General features: G+C 41.7%; 1 long non-coding RNA gene across 1 annotated transcript in view; it reads left to right on the top strand.

Annotated features, from left to right (window-relative positions):
• The first annotated feature begins 1,126 nt into the window (after positions 1-1,126).
• LOC138361555 (uncharacterized) overlaps positions 1,127-11,116 on the top strand; it is a 48,275-nt gene continuing 38,285 nt past the window's right edge. Inside the window, exon 1 of the long non-coding RNA XR_011227029.1 lies at positions 1,127-1,172. This is a non-coding gene — a long non-coding RNA (uncharacterized lncRNA). The remainder of the gene's footprint in view (positions 1,173-11,116) is intronic.

Raw genomic sequence — 11,116 nt, 5'->3', positions numbered from 1 at the left:
CTAGGGCGATGGAGTGGTCATATCAGGATAACAATTGTGCAGATAAATGAGGAAGATAATTGCAGACGAGGAGTCACAATAACGGGGCCTGAAATATGTTGACCAAACCACACACTAGAAAGTGAAGGGACGACTAGATAATTGTTTATCTAATAGATGGAAGATGTTAATTGTTTCCATCTTGTTTACTCTGCGATATAAAATGAATTCACCTGTAAATGGTCATTTTTGACAATGTAACCACTAGGCTTCTAACGTTGGTTTAGTGCTCAGAGCAACCCGTTCTCGCAAATTTAATAAGTCAATATTGACTTATTAACTACGTGCATAGGTGATATACTAAACATAATAGATACCCTTAAAAAGATTCATAGAAAACACCGACCTTACCTAACCTTGTTAGTATCTTAAGATAAGCATCTTATTGCTTCGTAATTACAATTATTACTTAACCTATACCTATTATAGGTTAGGTAATAATTGTAATTACGAAGCAATAAGATGCTTATCTTAAGATACTAACAAGGTTAGGTAAGGTCGGTGTTTTCTATGAATCTTTTTAAGGGTATCTGTTATGTTAAGTATGTCACCTATGCACATATTTAATAAGAAAATATTGACTTATTAAATTTGCGAGAACGGGTTGCTCAGAGACCATATACTGTACTTGAGAGGTTTTAAACACGTTATTTATATAATTTAGGCCAATAGACAACTAAATAAATTAATAATACACAGTACTTTTATCTAAGGTTAGCTAAAGGTTTGTTTTAGTGGAAGACCGTAATAAGGTAATGTGTTTCTATGTAACTTTAAAAGAACATTGATGCTTTACCATAGACTCATGAGTCCAAGACAAAAATGTATTCCGTTAGGCTATTGCAGTCTTATCAGTCTTGCCTACTCGCTATTGTTGTTACAATCTGTAATTAATCTCTATTGCAATTACACCTTTTCCAGTGATTGGTTCCAGTGTTCTTGAAATTCATAATTATATTTTGCTACTCGATTGCATTTGAAATAAACTGTTTATACTTACCCTGGTGCTACATAGCCTTCCTGGTTTGGTGCCTTCTTTTGATAATTACTTATACTTACCCTTAGTATATGTAAAAAAATATTTTTTCAGGAGTGTGGCCCGTGTGGACAAGTGTTGGATCAGAGGAGTCAAGGTAAAGTGCTTATTTAACAACTAGTTCTGGGGAGGAGCGGGTGGAACTAGATGGGCGTAGTCAACTTCACACTCTTGTTACACTGGTTTGTGCCTCGGAGAGGCTGCAGGAGCCAGTAAGTTCAGTAGAACTTCGGTTTCAACTCCTTTTGACCAAGTCGGAGCTCAGTCGATTACGGCAGCGTCTGGGATGCTCTCGGATGCAGGTTCGAATCCTCGTCCCGGCCCTTGTAGATTTGTACACTCTTGTTAGCAGGCTGAGAGCTTTTCTTTCCCATCGATTTATTTATAGAAGAGTTAGCAATAAGTCGGCTGGGTTTATTAACGTATTGTTTTTAGGCCCCGTGCAGAGAGCCAGAATTTGGCTCAGGTATCGGATTTGGGATGTTTGGGATATTTTGAAAACTGCAGGGGGGTTTGGGCAAAATGTTACCCACCGCCGCATTCAGTAATTGGCATATTTTCGGTATAAAAAGCCGGAATTTCAAACTGCGAATACGTGCAGAGAGCCAGCATTTGGCTCCAAAATATGGCTCAGGTATCGGATTTGGGATGTTTTGGGATATTTTAAAAACTGCAGGGGGGTTTGGGCAAAATGTGACCCACCGCCGCATTCAGTAATTGGCATATTTTCGGTATAAAAAGCCGGAATTTCAAACTGCGAATACGTGCAGAGAGCCAGCATTTGGCTCCAAAATATGGCTCAGGTATCGGATTTGGGATGTTTGGGATATTTTAAAAACTGCGGGGGGTTTGGGACAAATGTGACCCACCGTCGCTTTCAGTAATTGGCTAATTTTTGGAATAGAAAGTCGGATTTTCACACTGCGAATAGGTGCAGAGAGCCAGAATTTGGGTCCAAAATATGGCTCAGGTATCGAATTTGGGATGTTTGGGATATTTCTAAAACTGCAGGGGGGTTTGGCCAAAATGTGACCCACCGCCGCTTACAGTAATTGGCATATTTTCGGTATAAAAAGTCAGAATTTCAAACTGCGAATACGTGCAGAGAGCCAGAATTTGGCTCCAAAATATGGCTCGGGTATCGGATTTGGGATGTTTGGGATATTTTGAAAACTGCAGGGGGGTTTGGGCAAAATGTGACCCACCGCCGCTTTCAGTAATTGGCATATTTTTGGTAAAAAAAAGTCGGAATTTCAAACTGCGAATAGGTGCAGAGAGCCAGAATTTGGGTCCAAAATATGGCTCAGGTATCGAATTTGGGATGTTTGGGATATTTTGAAAACTGCAGGGGGGTTTGGGCAAAATGTGACCCACCGCCGCTTTCAGTAATTGGCATATTTTCGGTATAAAAAGTCGGAATTTCAAACTGCGAATACGTGCATCGAGCCAGAATTTGGCTCCAAAATATGGCTCAGGTATTGGATTTGGGATGTTTGGGATATTTTGAAAACTACAAGGGGGGTTTGGGCTAAATGTGACCCACCGCCGCTTTCAGTAATTGGTATATTTTCAGTATAAAAAGTAGGAATTTCAAACTGCGAATAGGTGCAAAGAGCCAGAATTTGGGTCCAAAATATGACTCGGGTATCGAATTTGGGATGTTTGGGATATTTTGAAAACTGCAGGGGGGTTTGGGCAAAATGTTACCCACCGGTGCTTTCAGTAATTGGCAGATTTTTGGTATAAAAAGTCAGAATTTCAAACTGCGAATAGGTGCAGAGAGCCAAAATTTGGGTCCAAAATATGGCTCAGGTATCGAATTTGGGATGTTTGGGATATTTTGAAAACTGCAGGGGGGTTTGGGCAAATGTGACACACCGCCGCTTTCAGTAATTGGCATATTTTTGGTAAAAAAAAGTCGGAATTTCAAACTGCGAATAGGTGCAGAGAGCCAGAATTTGGGTCCAAAATATGGCTCAGGTATCGAATTTGGGATGTTTGGGATATTTTAAAAACTGCAGGGGGAGTTTTGGGCAAAATGTGACCCCCCGGTGCTTTCTGTAATTGGCATATTTTCGGTATAAAAAGTCGGAATTTCAAACTGCGAATAGGTGCAGAGAGCCAGAATTTGGGTTCAAAATATGGCTCAGGTATCGAATTTGGGATGCTTGGGATATTTTGAAAACTGCAGGGGGGTTTGGGCAAAATGTGACCCACCGCCGCTTTCAGTAATTGGTATATTTTCAGTATAAAAAGTAGGAATTTCAAACTGCGAATAGGTGCAAAGAGCCAGAATTTGGGTCCAAAATATGACTCGGGTATCGAATTTGGGATGTTTGGGATATTTTGAAAACTGCAGGGGGGTTTGGGCAAAATGTTACCCACCGGTGCTTTCAGTAATTGGCAGATTTTTGGTATAAAAATTCGGAATTTCAAACTGCGAATAGGTGCAGAGAGCCAGAATTTGGGTCCAAAATATGGCTCAGATATCGAATTTGGGATGTTATGGGATATTTTGAAAACTGCAGGGGGGGGGGGGGGGTTTGGGCGAAATGTGACCCACCGCTGCTTTCAGTAATTGGCATATTTTTGGTATAAAAAGTCGGAATTTCACACTGCGAATAGGTGCAGAGAGCCAGAATTTGGGTCCAAAATATGGCTCAGGATATCGAATTTGGGATGTTTGGGATATTTTGAAAACAGCAGGGGGGTTTGGGCAAAATGTGACCCACCGCCGCTTTCAGTAATTGGCATATTTTCGGTATAAAAAGTCGGAATTTCAAACTGCGAATACGTGTATCGAGCCAGAATTTGGCTCCAAAATATGGCTCAGGTATTGGATTTGGAATGTTTGGGATATTTTGAAAACTGCAGGGGGCTTTGGGCTAAATGTGACCCACCGCCGCTTTCAGTAATTGGTATATTTTCAGTATAAAAAGTAGGAATTTCAAACTGCGAATAGGTGCAAAGAGCCAGAATTTGGGTCCAAAATATGGCTCAGGTATCGAATTTGGGATGTTTGGGATATTTTGAAAACTGCAGGGGGGTTTGGGCAAAATGTGACCCACCGCCGCTTTCAGTAATTGGCTAATTTTTGGTATAGAAAGTCGGATTTTCAAACTGCGAATAGGTGCAGAGAGCCAGAATTTGGATCCAAAATATGGCTCCGGTATCGAATTTGGGATGTTTGGGATATTTCTAAAACTGCAGGGGGGTTTGGGCAAAATGTGACTCACCGCCGCTTTCAGTAATTGGCATATTTGTGGTAAAAAAAAGTCGGAATGTCAAACTGCGAATAGGTGCAGAGAGCCAGAATTTGGGTCCAAAATATGGCTCAGGTATCGAATTTGGGATGTTTGGGATATTTCTAAAACTGCAGGGGGGTTTGGGCAAAATGTGACTCACCGCCGCTTTCAGTAATTGGCATATTTTCGGTATAAAAAGTCGGAATTTCAAACTGCGAATACGTGCATCGAGCCAGAATTTGGCTCCAAAATATGGCTCAGGTATTGGATTTGGGATGTTTGGGATATTTTGAAAACTGCAGGGGGGTTTGGGCTAAATGTGACCCACCGCCGCTTTCAGTAATTGGTATATTTTCAGTATAAAAAGTAGGAATTTCAAACTGCGAATAGGTGCAAAGAGCCAGAATTTGGGTCCAAAATATGACTCGGGTATCGAATTTGGGATGTTTGGGATATTTTGAAAACTGCAGGGGGGTTTGGGCAAAATGTTACCCACCGGTGCTTTCAGTAATTGGCAGATTTTTGGTATAAAAAGACGGAATTTCAAACTGCGAATAGGTGCAGAGAGCCAAAATTTGGGTCCAAAATATGGCTCAGGTATCGAATTTGGGATGTTTGGGATATTTTAAAAACTGCAGGGGGGGTTTTGGGCAAAATGTGACCCCCCGGTGCTTTCAGTAATTGGCATATTTTCGGCATAAAAAGTCGGAATTTCAAACTGCGAATAGGTGCAGAGAGCCAGAATTTGGGTCCAAAATATGGCTCAGGTATCGAATTTGGGATGTTTGGGATAATTTGAAAACTGCAGGGGGGTTTGGGCAAAATGTGACCCACCGCCGCTTTCAGTAATTGGCATATTTTTGGTAAAAAAAAGTCGGAATTTCAAACTGCGAAAAGGTGCAGAGAGCCAGAATTTGGGTCCAAAATATGGCTCAGGTATCGAATTTGGGATGTTTGGGATATTTTAAAAACTGCAGGGGGGGTTTTGGGCAAAATGTGACCCCCCGGTGCTTTCAGTAATTGGCATATTTTCGGTATAAAAAGTCGGAATTTCAAACTGCGAATAGGTGCAGAGAGCCAGAATTTGGGTCCAAAATATGGCTCAGGTATCGAATTTGGGATGTTTGGGATAATTTGAAAACTGCAGGGGGGTTTGGGCAAAATGTGACCCACCGCCGCTTTCAGTAATTGGTATATTTTCAGTATAAAAAGTCGGAATTTCAAACTGCGAATAGGTGCAAAGAGCCAGAATTTGGGCCCAAAATATGGCTCAGGTATCGAATTTGGGATGTTTGGGATATTTTGAAAACTGCAGGGGGGTTTGGGCAAAATGTGACCCACCGCCGCTTTCAGTAATTGGCTAATTTTTGGTATAGAAAGTCGGATTTTCAAACTGCGAATAGGTGCAGAGAGCCAGAATTTGGATCCAAAATATGGCTCCGTTATCGAATTTGGGATGTTTGGGATATTTCTAAAACTGCAGGGGGGTTTGGGCAAAATGTGACTCACCGCCGCTTTCAGTAATTGGCATATTTTTGGTAAAAAAAAAGTCGGAATGTCAAACTGCGAATAGGTGCAGAGAGCCAGAATTTGGATCCAAAATATGGCTCCGGTATCGAATTTGGGATGTTTGGGATATTTTGAAAACTGCAGGGGGGTTTGGGCAAAATGTGACTCACCGCCGCTTTCAGTAATTGGCATATTTTCGGTATAAAAAGTCGGAATTTCAGACTGCGAATACGTGCATCGAGCCAGAATTTGGGTCCAAAATATGGCTCAGGTATCGAATTTGGGATGTTTGGGATATTTTGAAAACTGCAGGGGGGTTTGGGCAAAATGTTACCCACCGGTGCTTTCAGTAATTGGCAGATTTTTGGTATAAAAAGTGGGAATTTCAAACTGCGAATAGGTGCAGAGAGCCAGAATTTGGGTCCAAAATATGGCTCAGGTATCGAATTTGGGATGTTTGGGATATTTTGAAAACTGCAGGGGGGTTTGGGCAAAATGTTACCCACCGGTGCTTTCAGTAATTGGCAGATTTTTGGTATAAAAAGTCGGAATTTCAAACTGCGAATAGGTGCAGAGAGCCAGAATTTGGGTCCAAAATATGGCTCAGGTATCGAATTTGGGATGTTTGGGATATTTTGAAAACTGCAGGGGGGTTTGGGCAAAATGTTACCCACCGGTGCTTTCAGTAATTGGCAGATTTTTGGTATAAAAAGTCGGAATTTCAAACTGCGAATAGGTGCAGAGAGCCAGAATTTGGGTCCAAAATATGGCTCAGGTATCGAATTTGGGATGTTTGGGATATTTTGAAAACTGCAGGGGGGTTTGGGCAAAATGTTACCCACCGGTGCTTTCAGTAATTGGCAGATTTTTGGTATAAAAAGTCGGAATTTCACACTGCGAATAGGTGCAGAGAGCCAGAATTTGGGTCCAAAATATGGCTCAGATATCGAATTTGGGATGTTTGGGATATTTTGAAAACAGCAGGGGGGTTTGGGCGAAATGTGACCCACCGCCGCGTTCAGTAATTGGCATATTTTTGGTATAAAAAGCCGGAATTTCAAACTGCGAATAGGTGCAGAGAGCCAGAATTTGGGTCAAAATATGGCTCAGGTATCGAATTTGGGATGTTTGGGATATTTTGAAAACAGAAGGGGGGTTTGGGCAAAATGTGACCCACCGCCGCTTTCAGTAATTGGCATATTTTCGGTATAAAAAGTCGGAATTTCAAACTGCGAATACGTGCATCGAGCCAGAATTTGGCTCCAAAATATGGCTCAGGTATTGGATTTGGAATGTTTGGGATATTTTGAAAACTGCAGGGGGGTTTGGGCTAAATGTGACCCACCGCCGCTTTCAGTAATTGGTATATTTTCAGTATAAAAAGTAGGAATTTCAAACTGCGAATAGGTGCAATGAGCCAGAATTTGGGTCCAAAATATGGCTCAGGTATCGAATTTGGGATGTTTGGGATATTTTGAAAACTGCAGGGGGGTTTGGGCAAAATGTTACCCACTGGTGCTTTCAGTAATTGGCAGATTTTTGGTATAAAAAGTCGGAATTTCAAACTGCGAATAGGTGCAGAGAGCCAAAATTTGGGTCCAAAATATGGCTCAGGTATCGAATTTGGGATGTTTGGAATATTTTAAAAACTGCGGGGGGTTTGGGACAAATGTGACCCACCGTCGCTTTCAGTAATTGGCTAATTTTTGGAATAGAAAGTCGGATTTTCACACTGCGAATAGGTGCAGAGAGCCAGAATTTGGGTCCAAAATATGGCTCAGGTATCGAATTTGGGATGTTTGGGATATTTCTAAAACTGCAGGGGGGTTTGGCCAAAATGTGACCCACCGCCGCTTACAGTAATTGGCATATTTTCGGTATAAAAAGTCAGAATTTCAAACTGCGAATACGTGCAGAGAGCCAGAATTTGGCTCCAAAATATGGCTCGGGTATCGGATTTGGGATGTTTGGGATATTTTGAAAACTGCAGGGGGGTTTGGGCAAAATGTGACCCACCGCCGCTTTCAGTAATTGGCATATTTTTGGTAAAAAAAAGTCAAAATTTCAAACTGCGAATAGGTGCAGAGAGCCAGAATTTGGGTCCAAAATATGGCTCAGGTATCGAATTTGGGATGTTTGGGATATTTTGAAAACTGCAGGGGGGTTTGGGCAAAATGTGACCCACCGCCGCTTTCAGTAATTGGCATATTTTCGGTATAAAAAGTCGGAATTTCAAACTGCGAATACGTGCATCGAGCCAGAATTTGGCTCCAAAATATGGCTCAGGTATTGGATTTGGGATGTTTGGGATATTTTGAAAACTACAAGGGGGGTTTGGGCTAAATGTGACCCACCGCCGCTTTCAGTAATTGGTATATTTTCAGTATAAAAAGTAGGAATTTCAAACTGCGAATAGGTGCAAAGAGCCAGAATTTGGGTCCAAAATATGACTCGGGTATCGAATTTGGGATGTTTGGGATATTTTGAAAACTGCAGGGGGGTTTGGGCAAAATGTTACCCACCGGTGCTTTCAGTAATTGGCAGATTTTTGGTATAAAAAGTCAGAATTTCAAACTGCGAATAGGTGCAGAGAGCCAAAATTTGGGTCCAAAATATGGCTCAGGTATCGAATTTGGGATGTTTGGGATATTTTGAAAACTGCAGGGGGGTTTGGGCAAAATGTGACACACCGCCGCTTTCAGTAATTGGCATATTTTTGGTAAAAAAAAGTCGGAATTTCAAACTGCGAATAGGTGCAGAGAGCCAGAATTTGGGTCCAAAATATGGCTCAGGTATCGAATTTGGGATGTTTGGGATATTTTAAAAACTGCAGGGGGAGTTTTGGGCAAAATGTGACCCCCCGGTGCTTTCTGTAATTGGCATATTTTCGGTATAAAAAGTCGGAATTTCAAACTGCGAATAGGTGCAGAGAGCCAGAATTTGGGTTCAAAATATGGCTCAGGTATCGAATTTGGGATGCTTGGGATATTTTGAAAACTGCAGGGGGGTTTGGGCAAAATGTGACCCACCGCCGCTTTCAGTAATTGGTATATTTTCAGTATAAAAAGTAGGAATTTCAAACTGCGAATAGGTGCAAAGAGCCAGAATTTGGGTCCAAAATATGACTCGGGTATCGAATTTGGGATGTTTGGGATATTTTGAAAACTGCAGGGGGGTTTGGGCAAAATGTTACCTACCGGTGCTTTCAGTAATTGGCAGATTTTTGGTATAAAAATTCGGAATTTCAAACTGCGAATAGGTGCAGAGAGCCAGAATTTGGGTCCAAAATATGGCTCAGGTATCGAATTTGGGATGTTTGGGATATTTTGAAAACTGCAGGGGGGGGGGGGGGTTTGGGCAAAATGTGACCCACCGGTGCTTTCAGTAATTGGCAGATTTTTGGTATAAAAAGTCGGAATTTCACACTGCGAATAGGTGCAGAGAGCCAGAATTTGGGTCCAAAATATGGCTCAGATATCGAATTTGGGATGTTATGGATATTTTGAAAACAGCAGGGGGGGGGTTTGGGCGAAATGTGACCCACCGCCGCTTTCAGTAATTGGCATATTTTTGGTATAAAAAGCCGGAATTTCAAACTGCGAATAGGTGCAGAGAGCCAGAATTTGGGTCAAAATATGGCTCAGGTATCGAATTTGGGATGTTTGGGATATTTTGAAAACAGAAGGGGGGTTTGGGCAAAATGTGACCCACCGCCGCTTTCAGTAATTGGCATATTTTCGGTATAAAAAGTCGGAATTTCAAACTGCGAATACGTGTATCGAGCCAGAATTTGGCTCCAAAATATGGCTCAGGTATTGGATTTGGAATGTTTGGGATATTTTGAAAACTGCAGGGGGCTTTGGGCTAAATGTGACCCACCGCCGCTTTCAGTAATTGGTATATTTTCAGTATAAAAAGTAGGAATTTCAAACTGCGAATAGGTGCAAAGAGCCAGAATTTGGGTCCAAAATATGGCTCAGGTATCGAATTTGGGATGTTTGGGATATTTTGAAAACTGCAGGGGGGTTTGGGCAAAATGTGACCCACCGCCGCTTTCAGTAATTGGCTAATTTTTGGTATAGAAAGTCGGATTTTCAAACTGCGAATAGGTGCAGAGAGCCAGAATTTGGATCCAAAATATGGCTCCGGTATCGAATTTGGGATGTTTGGGATATTTCTAAAACTGCAGGGGGGTTTGGGCAAAATGTGACTCACCGCCGCTTTCAGTAATTGGCATATTTGTGGTAAAAAAAAGTCGGAATGTCAAACTGCGAATAGGTGCAGAGAGCCAGAATTTGGGTCCAAAATATGGCTCAGGTATCGAATTTGGGATGTTTGGGATATTTTGAAAACTGCAGGGGGGTTTGGGCAAAATGTGACCCACCGCCGCTTTCAGTAATTGGCTAATTTTTGGTATAGAAAGTCGGATTTTCAAACTGCGAATAGGTGCAGAGAGCCAGAATTTGGATCCAAAATATGGCTCCGGTATCGAATTTGGGATGTTTGGGATATTTCTAAAACTGCAGGGGGGTTTGGGCAAAATGTGACTCACCGCCGCTTTCAGTAATTGGCATATTTTCGGTATAAAAAGTCGGAATTTCAAACTGCGAATACGTGCATCGAGCCAGAATTTGGCTCCAAAATATGGCTCAGGTATTGGATTTGGGATGTTTGGGATATTTTGAAAACTGCAGGGGGGTTTGGGCTAAATGTGACCCACCGCCGCTTTCAGTAATTGGTATATTTTCAGTATAAAAAGTAGGAATTTCAAACTGCGAATAGGTGCAAAGAGCCAGAATTTGGGTCCAAAATATGACTCGGGTATCGAATTTGGGATGTTTGGGATATTTTGAAAACTGCAGGGGGGTTTGGGCAAAATGTTACCCACCGGTGCTTTCAGTAATTGGCAGATTTTTGGTATAAAAAGACGGAATTTCAAACTGCGAATAGGTGCAGAGAGCCAAAATTTGGGTCCAAAATATGGCTCAGGTATCGAATTTGGGATGTTTGAGATATTTTGAAAACTGCAGGGGGGTTTGGGCAAAATGTGACACACCTCCGCTTTCAGTAATTGGCATATTTTTGGTAAAAAAAAGTCGGAATTTCAAACTGCGAAAAGGTGCAGAGAGCCAGAATTTGGGTCCAAAATATGGCTCAGGTATCGAATTTGGGATGTTTGGGATATTTTAAAAACTGCAGGGGGGGTTTTGGGCAAAATGTGACCCCCCGGTGCTTTCAGTAATTGGCATATTTTCGGTATAAAAAGTCGGAATTTCAAACTGCGAAT

This window comes from Procambarus clarkii, unplaced genomic scaffold (genome assembly GCF_040958095.1).
Source record: "Procambarus clarkii isolate CNS0578487 unplaced genomic scaffold, FALCON_Pclarkii_2.0 HiC_scaffold_470, whole genome shotgun sequence".
Classification (NCBI taxonomy): domain Eukaryota; kingdom Metazoa; phylum Arthropoda; class Malacostraca; order Decapoda; family Cambaridae; genus Procambarus; species Procambarus clarkii.
Note: the sequence above shows the minus strand (reverse complement) of the source record. Positions and strands in the feature narration are given on the sequence as shown.